The sequence below is a fragment of the Mobula birostris genome, chromosome 4, assembly GCF_030028105.1.
Source record: "Mobula birostris isolate sMobBir1 chromosome 4, sMobBir1.hap1, whole genome shotgun sequence".
NCBI lineage: Eukaryota > Metazoa > Chordata > Chondrichthyes > Myliobatiformes > Myliobatidae > Mobula > Mobula birostris.
In genome coordinates, this window is record NC_092373.1 from 77,581,369 (window position 1) to 77,597,617 (window position 16,249).

General features: G+C 40.1%; 1 protein-coding gene across 1 annotated transcript in view; it reads left to right on the forward strand.

Annotated features, from left to right (window-relative positions):
- epha4b (eph receptor A4b) overlaps positions 1–16,249 on the forward strand; it is a 386,372-nt gene that overhangs the window by 234,455 nt on the left and 135,668 nt on the right. The gene's annotated exons all lie outside the window — the stretch shown is intronic.

Below are 16,249 nucleotides of genomic sequence, written 5' to 3' on the forward strand. Positions count from 1 at the left end.
GCTCCTTTTTCTGAATGTTGACATCTTCTCACCAAATTTTTGATATCTGATCCTAAAACCTATAACATTGGACCACCTGAACCCACCTTACCAGCCAGCTCCACGTAAGAATGAGTCCTTTAAGAGCTTTACTAGACACAATTTGACGCAACCCATGTGACAGTGGGAATAGCATTCCTGAGGCTTGGAAAGCATCTGTTTGCTCAAAGAGTGTCTTGAACAACAAGCACACATGTGTGAAAACCATTCCCCCATAGCTCAAGATTAACCAGCAACCAGACTGCTTTGCTATCCTGTTTCAATCCACGTGTTGTGGTGAGCTACAGTTTCGGTCTATTGAACCTTGCAGTACTTGTCATACTTTGGCCACTGCCCTTGATAATTGGCTTGGTACATCAAGGCAGATTTTCCTTTCCATTGTGTTACTGCTGAGACAGCTTGGGAAGGACATCCTCTGTCAACGAAGCTAAAGAAAATGACTAGAGCTTGGCAAAATCCACCAAGTCAGGTTTTAACTTCTATTAGGAGGTTGACAGAAAGCTCAGACTAAGATCTAGTGTGACCCATACAGGCAGTAATAAATGGACATAACCTGTTAAAAGCGAAATGTGATGTCACATTGAAAATTCAATTTAATTATACCATTAGCAAAAGGACTGTGTGCTGTGGATAAATGGATAAATAAGTATTATTCCTACCTGTAGTTTAATCGCTTAGCCTGACTGTATTTTCAATATATTGGAAAAGAATGCTGTGTATTCATCGGGGTTAGGGAGAATGTAATGTTCTAATGTAGCAAAACTATTCAATTATTCTCCCTTTCAAATTCAAAATTCAAATTCAAATTCTGGTGCTCATTTACTGATGCCACGCTCTCACTGTCAAAAAGATTGATTAATAGCCCCAATCATTTGAAAGCAACTCAAGCCACAAAACCTACAATTAAAATTTCTATCAACCGTTAAAGCAGTTGTTCGAAAGAAAGCCTAAAAGCACCAGGAAACAATTAAGTTTATTTAAATCAGCCAAATTAAAGAAAAAGAAGTTTGCTTTGTATTTGTGCATCTGTTAAGGGCTCTTTCTTGGAATTGAACTCAGTGGGCAATTATACTTTCATCAGGTTATCTGGGATGATTTCAGTGGGAAATTTTGCTCTTCCCCTCCCCTCCCCCACACTGCTCTTTGGTTGCACTTTATAGTTCCTGTATTCTGGTTCAATGCTGGCCTAGGGCGCTGGGTGTGTCAAGATTTGCCCAGTGTCTGCGTGGGTCTCCTCTGGGTACTCTTGCCTCCTCCTCCTAAATCCCAAAATTGAGCAGGTAGGTTAACTAACTATTGGAACTTGCCCCTGTTGGAGGTAGATGATTGGGACATTGGGAGACAGAAGTCAGTTAGTGGGGAAATGGGCCTGATAAGAAGTGGCAGAGACTTAATGGCCCAATGGTTCACGATGTTTGAAAATACAGTATGAATACCAAACATGAGGAGTCAGCAATGGTACATTGTTGTCCCGAGATCATGAACTGCAGGATCAAAGTGAGAGACCTCTGTTTTCACTTGGGAGTCTCAAACTTCCATCTGGTTACATGGTGAAACCAAGCACTTCCAAGCAGAAGTGACTATTTATTTTTAAATCAGAGGATCCATACCAAAATGTTGGGCTGAGGATCAATCATCGTAAGTTAGAGCTGTTAGGAGCTGAAATAATATTTGATTAAACACAGGGGTGATAGAAGTGACAGGGCTGAGGAGCCAAGAAGGAGTGAACACAAAAACAAGGTCAAGAAGTTTGAACCAGATTTGGAAAAATTAGGGGTTTTATGAGAGCACTTTAGTCCACGTGGCAATGTGAAATATTCAAGATTCTTTTCCTCCAGTTAGTTGATCAACGATTACAGATTTATTTAGTCTACTGCATTGAACCATCAATATTTATGATTCGCACAAATCTCATGTATCTCCTCCTTTATTTAACTCTTTCACAGAACTTAACATTTTCTCCAGTACCAGATGAAAGATTATCACTCTGAATATTTGTGGCTTGCTGAATATTTCCAGGATTTTCAGCATTAATGTAAACTGTGTAGTTGTTTATGCAATAAAAGATCCATTTTGTTGTTTATAATACTAGCTTTATACTGGAAGTGCTGCAGGACTAGGGAAAGGAATTTTCAGTTTTCCAACTTGAGCTTCAAGATTATCAATTTTTATTTATAGAAAACTGTTATTTGTAACTCAAGAACTAACACTTCCAGGTTACACTGATGTACTGCTCAGTATCACTCAGCAGGATTAACAGTCTTTTTTGACACATGTCACTGAAAATAAGCAGGTGGAAAATTGCTTGCAAAATATGCTATTCTTGCTGATTATAAATGCCACTCTCCAATACTGTGCTGCTGGATTAGGTCCCAGACAGAGAATGTGAGCACATTAGTTTTCTGTTCGACTGAAGCTCAGGGGTGCAGATGTTAACGCCCGCACCAGCCATTTTCTCTGGTCAGGTCATTGATCTCTTGACAGGCCAAACATTAAAGTTGGGATCTGGCTTGGACCATGACACACTTTCAATCATCAGTGCATGGGGGAGTCTAACTTTAAAGGGCTTGTATCCCAAGCCACGTCATTAATTAGCATAGAATTACAGTCTGCTGCACAGAAAGTAGACTGTGCCAGCCTTCGCACTCCTCATGAGTCTCCTCATACTTGTCTTCATCCAACTCTTATCAGAGAATAATCACCGTTCTGCATGGAAAATGGGTAACTGTCAGAATGTTGAATTCTAAAGTGTTCCTTTGTATTTATTTTTTAAAGTGTTTCAGTTTCTGTGTCTGTGAAACTTATTCAGAGCTTCAAAAGTTCTGAAGGCAAAACCTGTGACTACCCTCCTCAGCATGTTTGCATTGCTAAATCCTCTCTTTTCTGAAGACAAGTACAAATGCTTTATGCTTTGATATTCTTGCGACAGAGTTGGTGAGATTTTAGATTTCTGTTATGGATAGGTGTCTTCATATTAATGACTGTACACCAGAAAAATATGATGTCAATCCAGTTTGAATAAAAGATGTGGAAAAAAAAGACCTAAAATAAGATTTAATTTCAACTGCAGGCAGTCAGATAATAGTAGCAGAGACAAAAACAGAGTTTGGGAAGTCGATTATAATTTACATATTTCTAAAGAAAATGATATGCACCTTAAGTGCAATTGGGAAATTTCCCAAGCTCTTGTGAGGGAACTTGAAAGTGAATGTGGATTAGAAAGCTGAGCAGAGTTTTAGACAGTGTAAATGTTGTTGGGCAAGGCCAATGATCTCTGACACTTTGATGTTGTGATTTTAAACTGACATTTGGGTATCAAATTGATTAATGTGGAAGCATTGGCAACAAACCAGATAGTTGCAAGACAATCTTTTCCATTTCCTATGTAAGCAGCCAAGGTTCCATTGTAAGCCTGATGAATTAATTTACCACAGGAAATGCTTTCCAGAATGGAAGCTTTGTCTCCCCGTCAGGTTGTCTACTATATGTCCCTAAGTTTAAGGATATCAGCACAGGAGATCTAAGTAAATCAAATATCTGTTTAATATAATGTGAAGGAAGTCATTTAGGGAGATATTTGTGTGTGGTGACATCAAGTAGGTGATGGGCTAGCAATTGAGATGTCTCTCTGGTGTCACCAGTGAATTATGTCAACCATTTTGAAGGTGAAATCCAAGTGAGATTTGTTGACTGAGTTGTCTGCACTTTCTCAGCTGAGTGACAACATAGGCACCTGTTAATACAAAAAACTGCAGATGCTAGAGTCTGGACCAACCAACAATCAAGTTGATACCTTCAAGTTATGAGGATGATCAGACAGTTATGGGAGGAGGAGGGGGCTGTATAATCAGGTCTTCATGCTCCTAACTGCAGAGGCCATTTGATAGCGACCAACCTGTGGACCGCTTGAGGATTGTTGTTTAGGCTACAGATTTCAGGACTTCGTGTGTCAAGTGTCAAAATGCTAAAATACCACCACAAACCAGATATGAAATTTGCCCCAATTCTGTAAAGTTGTTGAGCCTAAGTTTTTGAGGAACAATTCTCCAAAGAGATTTAAAATGGAATTCAGTCTGGTCTTGATGGAATTAATTTCAGAATCAGGTTTATTATCATTGGCATGTGACGTGAAACTTGCTAACTTAGCAGCAGCAGTTCAATGCAATACATAATATAGAAGAAAAAAATAATAAATAAGTAAATCAATTACAGTATACATATATTGAATAGATAAATATTATGCAAAAACAGAAATAATATATATTAAAAAATAAGGTCAATGTTCAGTTTTGTACTTAGTTTTGTTTATTGTTTTTGATAGAGTTACCAGATAAAAAGTAAGGAAATCAAAGTCAATAATTGTTATTGATATGTGGGAGTGTTGGAACATGACCCAGGCATTTAATGTTTTAAACATAAACTGATGTGTTTTTAAACAGGAAAAGTGAGTACCTTTGCAAGCGCAGGGAATATAAATTGAGCAACATCAAGTAATACAAATATCGTAATTTATGTTGTTCCCTCAAGTATCACAGAGTCATAGAGCACAGAAGCAGTCTAATCAGCCCACTACTGTATGTCTATATCAACCATCACATGCCATCTACACTCATCTCTCTTACCAGTACTTGGCTCATAGCCTTGGAAAGAAAACTGGCGATTCAGAAACTCATCCAAGTATGCACTGAAAGTTGTGAGAATGAATACTTGTTTCAGTGCACTCAGGCAGTGCATTCCAGATCTCAACCACTTTCAGCGTGAAACACCTCTTGTCTCTGATCTACTCCTGTGCCTTCTAGTTTTTGACTCGCCTGTTATGGGACGAAGTACTTATCGTTTTGCCCATACTCAATAATATTTTAAAACCAAACTATATCTTAATATTGCTGTTATTCCTTTCTGCGCCTTGTGACGCATCAGATGGCAACCTAGCCATTTTTTTTTAGCATTTGTCTGTTTTATTATGAGGCTGAATTGTTAGCTCAATGCTCAACCCAACCCTAGGTGGAAAGTATGCAAGATGCCGACTGGATTCGAACCAGGGTCCTCTCGCCTCGAAGACTGGTGCGGATGCCACTACACCACCAGCTGACCTTGTATCTTAATATAGTTACCACAAAATATTTTTTGAATTTTTAATACAGAACTATTTGAATTTGAAATAGTTATTTGTGGTGATAAAGCAGGGGCTTATTAACATAGAAACATAGAAATCTACAGCCCATTACAGGCCCATCAGCCCACAATGTAACCTACTGTTAACTGCTGACCATGTAACCTACTGTAGAAACTGCCTAGAATTTCTCTACCACATAGCCCTCTATTTTTCTAGTGTGACTTTTTCGTTAAGAAAAGCATGTATAGTCTCCAATGTTAGAGAAATCCATTTTAACGTTAACAGGCAAATGATGGGCAAATTAGTCAGAAAGCCCAGCTATGCATAACTTTAAGGAACAGATTAATCAAAATGAGATCATAACCTTCATTTAGTGAGCTGAGGAACTCATAGTTTTTTAACTATTATTTTTTTGGATGAATATCAAACAACAACAATGGGAGGAAGGAAAGTGTGGCTGACAGTAGGTGTACAGTTTGCATTTTTAACTAGGTAGCTTCTTTTGGCCCAGTTTCACAAAAATACCTTTTAGAAAAGTTTTAGATACTAAAACTTTTACTGTAGAAAGCAGACTTGCTAGATGGAACAGTGCCACATACAATCCAATATACCTTTTGGATATTCAAACCATTAATGATTAACTCATTGGCTCCAGCAAATTTTCTTTTAACGATTAGTTTGTATTAATAGCAAATGAAGAGAAATTAAAGCTGTAAATTCAGAGAAACTGAAATAAAAAGGAGGGATGAGGAATGATACAGAAGCTAAATTAATATTAATAATGGCACAATCACTGGCAGAGGTCATTTGGGGAGAAGGGCTATCTAGGGACAGTAATTGATAAGGAATGAATTTGCTTTTTTTTTCCTGATACTGACTTCCTGTACATTTCTGCTGAGTTTCCATAATTGTTTTAGTTCCAAAATATATCACATTCATAATTTAACAGGAAATCCAATTGATATACATCTTCCGATATGTTACTGTACCATTGCTGCTCATTTTTGTCCTTCACGTACACATGAACTGCAGACATCACCAACTATATCTTAGCAGGTGACCCAAATGATCAAGTCCCAGGCTTTAATCTTCCAAGAATAATCTGAAAGACCTGCATCTGTTTGAAGAAGAGCGGGTGATGTGGCCATCTGTATCACAAGTGAAAGAGTCCCATTTGTGAAGTTGGCCACCCAAATCATGCCACTGTCTATATACTGTCCTGGCGTGAGAAGAACCTTCTGGTGGCATCTGCCTTACTTGACCTGGGTGTTGAGTTACAACCGGTAGTGCCAGCCTGTTACAAAACCTATTATATTCATGCTGACATTTACTCCTTAATTGTATGTTGCCAGACTTTTGAAAGCCATATAATAGAGATGAATCAGCTAATGCAAACTGCCACTAGTGTAGGTGGGTAGATGACAAGTGAATCAGCTTCTTTGAAGAGGGGGTATTAAGGAAAATGCAAGAGGAAACATAAGATTAGCATAGATAGTACATATATGGTAGCACAGATACAGTGGATGAAGGGCCTATTCCATGCAGTATGATTCTGACTACTCATGGAGTGCTGCCCTGATCCAACTTTTCTGATGCTTTATCAGTGAAGTTGGTCAGACATGATTTACTTTGTATAAAAAAAAATATACTGTCCTTGACTAAACACTGTCTTTACAAATAAGTGCATGTAACTCATGTTTCCACTGCCCTTAGCTGCAGTTGCTGGGTTTATCCCTGGCCCAGTTATGGAACAATATATTTTAAGACTAGTCCTGTTTGAGTAGAACCTGGAAGATTAGTTCCATTTACCCCGGGATCAATAAAGTATGACTGTGACTATGACTATTACTTCAGCATTTTTCCATCTATACCAGTAGCTGAACATGTTTTACATCTGGATTAAGTGTCTTGCAATGAGATCTTGTTTTATCTGTGGAACTTCCCTCTTGTTAATGTCCTTTTTTAAATGCAACTTTTGCATTACCAGTTCCATTGTAAAGAGAGGCAGAATACCCATAACGTTAAGTCATCTCTTCTGCTTTTGCACAATTAAGTCCTTCAAAAGCTTCAATTTCTTCCACACCGATGATGTATGCGTGTAAACATAAGATGCAAATAATGTGGTAGAAAGCTAATCTTTTTGATGAAGTCATTGTGAAAAACAGACTGAGAGGTTGAAATGATGCCACAAATCTTGTTATGAGCTCACTGCACCAATGGTCTAAAAATGATAACAATCTAATGGAATTTTCTTTTTACCTCAGCCATCAGTATCAATACTTCATGAAAAATCTAAAACAAAAATTGCTCCAGGTTATCAAGGGATTGAGGAAATTAGTGTCTGGGGAGGGTTGTTTAAAGGAGTTGAAACTCCTTCCCACTTGTCTGTTTGAAGGAAGCCTTCAAGCTGATAGCCATTTAGACAATTGCGCATTTTATTTTTAAATTGCTATTTACCTTCCCTTTGAACTGGGAATCTGTTGTGGTGCCATACTGCTTGCATTTACCCTGCAACTGCATCACACACAGCAGAAGTTACAGGAAATGACTTTAGAGGTCCGACTGTCTGTTCCTGAGAGTGCTGTAGATTTGTGGGGACATCCACTGAACTCTTAGTTACTGTGTTCCTTCACTTATTTTAGCACTGGTGAAATCTTATGAACTCTTAACCACCTGTAATAGATCAGAACTACTGTTGGAGCCAAGTACAAGGAAACATGCATCTAATATGTTTAAACTGTAATTTGGAGAATTTTCAGCAATTCCATCTCTGACAAGTGTTTCCAGATTCCCTTTGTGCTGTTCTTAGGTTGGATGAGAAACAATTGGTTTCTGTTGCAGCACAAGCTCTGGCTGAAAAAAACTTATTCCTTGTGTAAAATGTGAATTATTTGGTCCCTATTCAATATAAATATGAGATCTTTCAGAATTCTGAGAGCCAAGACAAACAGCCACTTCTGTATAATGGGAAAGTGGCTTAAACCAAATTAGAATTTGAACTCCAATCAGCTTGTTAAGGGTCTTTTGATGCTATATATGTCTGGATTCATTCATCTGGTTTTAAAGTTATACCCTGGTCATAAAGCAAATCTGGTGGTTCTATATGTTTATTGACTTGGGTTGTAGTCAAATGCTCCATTTCATAAAGAACGTGATGGATGACAAAGGATGCAGTACTGAGGGAGTGCTGCACAGTTGGAAAGGTGGTTTGTCAAATAAAATGCTTAATCAAGGCCTCATCTGCATTCTTGATTGGTGCATGTCATGGAATGGCAATAAAGAAGAACTGGATACTGCATCTTGTCTATTTGTTTACAAACTAACATCAGAAAAACAAATTAACAAATCACTTTAGTGTTACTGCTTGTGTGATCTTGAGGGCAAGTTGACTCCTTGCTTCCTACATTAATAAAGTGATCCAACTTCAGAAGAACTCCATTAACTCAGGAGAGGGTAAAAGGAGAAAGATGGAGATGAGAAAAGAGGAGAGGGAAAGGAGATGGGTCTTTTCTTGACTAATTGGTAATAAGTGTCCATAAATTTCAAATAAGCTTAAAGTTAGAAAATTAACTAAAACGCAAAGAATTGAACATTGTAGAGAGTTTTTTTTTAAAAAAAGTAACTTTTAATTTTGACTTAATATTTTTGCACTGTGATGCTATTAAATCAGTTGGGTCTTGCATTCTGCATCGGATACAATAGCATCTGAGAGCCAATTTCCACGTTTTAGATGTTGGGACCTCCCTCAGAGAAGCAAAATGGGACATCTGGACAACTTCGGTTTGCACTTTACCCTTGAATGTGTAGAAGGCTGGGGCTCAGAGTATATTTCTGGCAGTTCAAGTTCAAAGTCAGTTTATTGTCATTTTAACTGTACACATGTATACTGCCAAACTAAACAACATTCATCCGGGCTAAGGTGCAAAACACATTACATGTAATTCACATATAACACACAACATAATATTACCACAAGTAAATTAACAAAAAAGGTGCATTTATGATACAGGATTAAAAAGCAAACGGTATAACTCTACAGATGCTTCATGCACGATGAGACCTGGGTGGTGGCATGGAGTTTAGTAGTCTTATGGCCTTGGGGGAGGAAGCTGTTTCCCATCCAAATGGTTCTTGTCCTAATGCTAGAGTACCTCCTGTCTGATGGCAGAGGTTCAAAGAGGTTGCTGGACACATGGGAGGGATCATTGACGATGCCAAGGGTCCTGCATACACAGCATCCTGATAAATACCTCTGAGGGCCTGATGATCCTCTCAGCAGTCCTCACAATCCTTTGAAGGGACTTGCGATCATATTGTAACCCAGGTTAATTAAACCCAAATATGTAATATTCGAAAGCTTCACCTGCGGAGGGATGAAAACAAGGTTTTTTTTAAAAAAGAATTTGAGAAAAAACACTATGTGAGACGAGACGTGGTTGATGCAGGCAGGGACAAGGAGAGAAACACAGCAACGATTAGAAGCTGAAGACATGAACTGTTAAGAGTGGAATTAGCACTGAGTATCTTTACCCTACTAGCTTGAAAACCTCAGGGTGAAACCCCTGGAGGAGAGACAATAGCGATAGAAGACTTATTGAAGCTACGGCTATAACACGCAGCAGCTATAATCAGGTAATGTCGGCAGAGGCGAGTGTCCAAGATCCCTATTGTGTAGTCGGGAATTAGTTCTGTAAAATCATACCAAAGGACTTGGTCAAGTTTTCGTACAAGTTTGTGAATTGACTTGCTGTGTGTGATAAACTATTTCATTCCAATGAACCAAGAAAGAAGATGGTGAGCTACCCTAAATTCGACGAACCAGCACGGGAATGAAATCTGTACTGACGTAGAGGATTTAATATTGTTGGATGTATAAGTTTATTTTCATTCGAGGAATCTGAATTTGATTTTCTGAAAGAGCTAATTATTATTGCAGACTACGATAAGTTACTGAATGAGATTTACCTTGTTTAAAAGTTGTGATGTTAGAGAATTGTTGTGAAAGGAGTTAAACTGTGTATGTATAATTTTTGAATTTGTATATAAACATGGATATACTGCCTGGAAATGAAACTGAAGTTAACCATAATACTTATGAATAAGAATTATATTTAGTTTTCTAACTAACAAGGGCTATGTAAAAAGGAAAGCTTAGTCTGTAAACTTTTAAATAGGGAATTACATTAGATCTAATTAGTTAGAGAGATTAGAGTAATAAAGGAATCTCACTGATTCTAAACAAAAAAGAATTTGTTTTGGTTTGATATCTAAGATTTAGAATCTAAACAGAACGTTGGAATTATGATTTTTTTTAATATAAACAAAACACATCTCCAGAAGTGTGTGGTTTCTATTCACTGCCTCCTTCCAACAACTGGAATCTTCTGATGGCCTACTAGTACCTAATGTAGTACTATGTAATTTGATTTTCTCGAAGAGTGCGGCGACTAGTCACATGCAATAAAACCAGTGCAACACAGGTGTTACAACATGACTTGCAATTCCCATACTAGATGTTGATGCAGCTTCTCTGAACGCTGTCGATGGTGCTGCTATAAAGTTGGTTAGATTGGGAGATAGGGAGGTTCAATCTCCACAGGAAACTGAGATCCTGTCATGCCGCCTTGCCCAAAAAGGTGGTGTTAAGGGACCAGCTGAGATTGTCCATTATCTGCACTCCAGACCTTGGTGCTCCTAATTCTCCTCATGGAGGAGCTGTTCGTGTGCAACGGGAATAAGTCACCCTGCACCTTCCTAAAGTCCACAATCATCCCTATGGTCTTGTCCATGTTGAGCCTCAAGTTGTTGTGCTCGCACCATTTCACCAGCTGCCCTCCCTCCCCTTTGTACACCGTTTCATCATTGTTGTTGAAGAAGCCAGCCACTGTTGTGTTATCAGTGACAGTTCAGTTTTAACTGGATCTTGCTGTGCAGTCATGCATCAGCAGTGTGAACATCAGCGGGCTGAGCTTTGGTATTCAGCGTAATAGAGCTGGGGATGTTGCTGCCAACACAAACTAACTATGGTCTTTCTGTCAAATTTAGGATTCAGTTACAGAGAGGGGTGTTGAGACCCAACAAGGAAAATTTACCCACCAGCTTCTAAGACAGAGGTTCCCAACCTTTTTTGTGCCATGGACCAATACTATTGAGCAAGAGGTCTGTGGACGCCAGGTTGGGATGATCGTAGTAAATGACAAGCTGAAGTCAATAAACAGCATACTGGTGTATGAGGTATTAATTACCAGGTGGGACAGGATGGAGAAGAGTGCAGAGGCTATGGCATCATCAGTGGACCAATTTGAGTGATAAGCAAATTGAAAGGTGTCTAATGTAGCAGGAGGTATGGGGCGTGGCCAAGTGGTTAGGGTGTCGAGCTCACGATCAGAAGGTCGTGGGTTCGAGTCTCGGCCAAGGCAGCGTGTTGTGTCTTTGAGCAAGGGACTTAACCACACACTGCTTCAGTCTACCCAGCTGAAAATGGGTACTGGCAAATGCTGGGGGTTAACCTCGTGATAGACTGGCGTCTTGTACTCCCAGTCGCTTCACGCCACAGAAACCAGCATAAGCACCGGGCTGATGGGCCACAAGGCTCGGGGCAGACTTGAACTAATGTAGCAGGAAGATGGCATTTAATGTGATCCATGATGAACCGCTTAAAGTATTTCATTTTTGTTGAGGTCAGTGCTGCTGGATGGTAGTCGTTGAGGCAAATTACTGTCGTCCTCTTGGGAACAGGATGATGGTGGCGGCCTTGAAGCCTGAGGGGACAGTGGACTGTTTCAGAGAGATGTTGAAGGTGTCTGTTCAAACTTCAGTTAACTAGGCTGCACGGTCCCTCAACACCTGATCAGGTATGTTATCGAGCCCCACAGTTTTATGTGGGTTGATCCTGGCTAGGGTCTTCCTCACATCAGCTGCAGCCAGAAGGAATGGCTGTTCCTCAGGCAGAAGGTGAGGAGCCTTCCTCCAGGCACAAATCATTCATTGCCCCAAACCAAGCGTAAAAGACATTCAGCCTATGAAGAAGAGAAACATCACTGTTATTGATATACAGGTTGGACTCGTAGCCTGTTGAGGGCTGGATGCCCTGCCACATGTGGATCGTGTCTCTGGTGTCACAGAAATGGGTATATATTCTCCGAATAATCCTGTTTTGCCTTCCTGGTGGTGTAGGAAAGTACAGCTCTTGCTGACCTGAGAGCTGTCTTATTCCCCCCCCGCCAATCTGAAGACAGCATCCTGATCTCTCAGCTGTTCCTGGACTGCTGCTGGCAGCCATGGCTTCTGATTTGCCCTCACATATAGTTCAATAATGGTCTCATTCTCAGTGCACCTCTCTATGTAGCCAATCACCAATCTCCATATTCATCAATGTTAATGTGACAGTCATAAGCAGCCGCCTCTCTGAACATGTTCCTCTGAGCTTTTCAAACTGTGGTGATCTCCCTTTGAACTGCTTTGATTCATTTATCAGTGGTCTGTATGCAGGAATTAGAAAAACAGATAAATGGTCAGAGATTGAAGTAAGGATGGAGAACAGCTTTGTATGTACCAGGGATATTAGTTTAAACCAAGTCTAAAATGCTCTCACCTCTGGTAGCAAAGTAAACATGCTAATAGAATTTAGGCAGTACTGTTTTTTAGAAGTTAGAGTGTTTGAAGTCACCAGCAACAATAAAGAAACCTTCAGCATGTCATTTGTAGATCAGAGATGACACAGAGCTCCCACAGTGCTTCCCCTGCATTGGCACAGGGGGAATATATACAGCCACAATCACAACAGCAGTGAAGGTCAGTAAATAGAAGGGTTTGCACTTTGCTGTTCAGAACTCTACCACAGGCGAACAGTGGGTTGTCACTACCAAAGTGTTCACACACCAGTTTTTTATGCGTATAGGTATGTACACTGTCACCACAGGTGTTGCCGGAAGTCATGGGAACCAGAAAAGAGCTGAAACCCTCTAGCTGGATGGCCTTTTCAGGGATGGTATTCTGGAGCCATGTTTCCATCAGGATGAGCATGCGACTGTCCTTCATCTCACGCTGATTCAGACTCAGACACAGGCAATCTAGTTTATTTTCCAGCAATTGAACATTTCAAAGCAGAATTGATAGGAGAGCGAGCCTGCAAGGGTTTCGCCTTTAGTCCCACAGGACTATCGGTGCACTTCCCTCACTGGTGTTTCCTTGCGCAGCACTTCTGACAGGGTCTGCCCTGGGTGGCAGTAGCAGGCGACAACACGGTATGCAATAAGCCCATACTGCAGAGCTCATCCGCTGTCCAACAACTTGCTAGTGAAGTAGGCTTGCAGTACTTGGTGTGCTTAATATCAAGAGGTGTCTTGCAGTCATTAGAAAGACCTAAAGGACAATTGCAAAAACACCATTAGTTGGTACTGGAATAGCTGCTGTGACTGGAGGTGCCATCATTTCGATGTTCTGTTCAGAAGTGCTAGTAATAAGTATGTTTTTATGTGCGCACATAATAAAGAACTTCAGTTCCCACTGTACATTGCAGGTAGTTCACGCAGAACTGGAAATAGCGTGGGTGAGCTGGACGCACGTGCGGTGGTTGAACAGCGTTCCGAATAAAATGTGCTAGTGTTACCCACGCTAGCATTGTCTTTATTAAGAACAAGCAAAACATGATTTCAGAAGTCGACGCAAGGTCTAATTATGGACAGTACATGGGGGGAAGAGGTCTGCGAGAATATGGAAGGTAATAGCAGCAAGTAAGGTTCTGGTGGAGAGAAGTTGTAGGCCGGAGAGTGTATTGTTCCAGAAGATCACTGAATTCACCATGAAATTCAGGTGAGAGCCCAAAAATTCCCATCATGGATAATGTAAGCCCTCCCACACCTAAGTAGTTTACTGGCAATTTATTGGATAACTGGAAAAGCTTCAAACAGCGATTCAATATCTATTCAGTGGATAGCAGAGCGAAAAGAACTGATGAAAAATTGAAAGCGTCTATTGGTGAGGGTGCTTTGGACATCCTTAACAGTGTTGAATTTGATGCTACAACTTTTCTGTGGATATTTTGATGACAAATTTGAGCGGTATTTTACTCCAAGTAAAAACTTCACATTTGAGAGATACAGATCATTTTCCTGTGACCAGAAACAAGAGGTTAGCTTTGACCAATACTTAGCTGAGCTTCACACCCTGAGTAAGTTCTGTGAGTTTGGACCTTTGAAAGACTCACTAGTTAGGGACAAAATAGTTTGTGGAATCCCAGATAATGGGCTCAGAGAAAGATTGCTCTGTGAAAAAGATATAATGCAAAAAAAAAGTCTGGATACGTGTAGGGTAGCAGAGACCACACGAGCACATGCTTAAGGAGCTACACAGGGCAGACCCAACTTTGAAAATAGAGGGACAGAGCACAAGGCATTTCGCAAAGCAACAGGAAAGCAAAAAGGAAGGCTCAAACAGCAAATATAGAGGTAGGCACATCCCAGAGATGTGTTCTGCTTATGGAAAGTCCTGCAATAATTGTAGGAAGAATCATCATTTGCAAAGTGCTATAAAGCTGGGGCTACCAAGAGATTGCTGAGGAAATGGAGGAAGTCTTTTTGGATTCTCTGCAGACAGCTGGTGCTGGTAAAACAGAGTGGATTGTTCCAGTGATTGTGAATGAGACAGTAATTCTTGTCAAGCTTGACACCAGAGCCCAGGTGACTCTCTTATCAGTGGACAATTACAAGACTCTGAAAGTAAAGAGCAGGAGTTACCCAGTGAAGTTAAAAGTGACAGGCTATACTCAAGAGAACTTTCCAGTAAAAGAGACCACAAACACAACAGACAGCTCCCAAAGGCGCAACTACTGAGAGTACAGACAATATTAGATCTGAGTGCATATGAAAGCTCAACATGGTGAAAAGTGTTTTCATAGTGGCTTCACAGGCAAAAGATGACCACACAACACTCCTGGAAGACTACGCAGATGTCTTTGAGGGACTTAGATGCCCACCTGAGGTAACTCGAGAAACTCTTAACAGTTCCAGAGAGATTATGCAAGAGAAACACAAGAACTCCACCTTTCCACAGACATCCATACCAGCTTCTTTGGCATGACAGTCAGGTTGCCAGTGCTGGACAGAGTCATCATGATGAAGTCGTCACCAGACTTAATTCCACATGTTACAGCTTTGGTGTAAAACCTGCCTCTCTTTGACTTCCACTTAAAGACTGGAAACCAAAAATATCTCCACAATCCTCTCTGAAGAGGAAAAATAAAAAAGAATATGGGGTGACCACACAGTTCCCAAGGTCAGAACAACAGCAACAGTTAAACATAAACCAACAGGAGGAATTGCTATCTATGATGTGCAGTCAACAGAAGGAGCTTTGTGAATTGAGACAGAATCAGTTGGAACTTTTGCAAAGAATTACTGATTACGTGGATGTAGTCCAGGGCACCATTATGAAGCACATGGAGAAAGTAATGGTCACACAGCAAGAGCAATAACAGAGATGAACAGATAGTATCTTGACAGAAGGATTTGAAAGAAATCAATTGATCAGAGTTCTCAGAAAGATACTAATAATAACACAGAAAATGAAAGCAATACATCCATGGAAACAAATAGCAGAAATAAAATTATCAAACCACCTCAAAGACCGATTGAAATTTTGTGAGTGAATAAGGAACTATTTGTTCATTACAAAGAAGTTAAGGTTTCAAAGTTACATTTAATGTCAGAGAAATGTATACAATCTACAAATGTTTGTACATCCTTAAATGCTTTTTCTTTGCAACCATCCATGAAAGCAGAGGAGTACCCCTGAAGAATGAATGACAGTTAAATGTCAGAACCCCAAACTCATCCCCCCCCAGCTCCCTTCCCTCCCATGCATAAGTGGTAGCACGCAATGATCCCACCTCCCCCCACCAGCAAAAAAAAAAGCATCGGCACCCATCACCGAGCACTCGAGCATGCAGCAAAGCAACAGCCAAGACACAGACTTGCAGTACTCCAAAGACTACTCATTCACCCAGTAGTTTTTGGGGCTCTCTCTCTCCCTAACAAAGGAGAACAAGGTGTCTCCATTAATGTAGATATCTTGGTTGGAAAGGATTATTGTCTC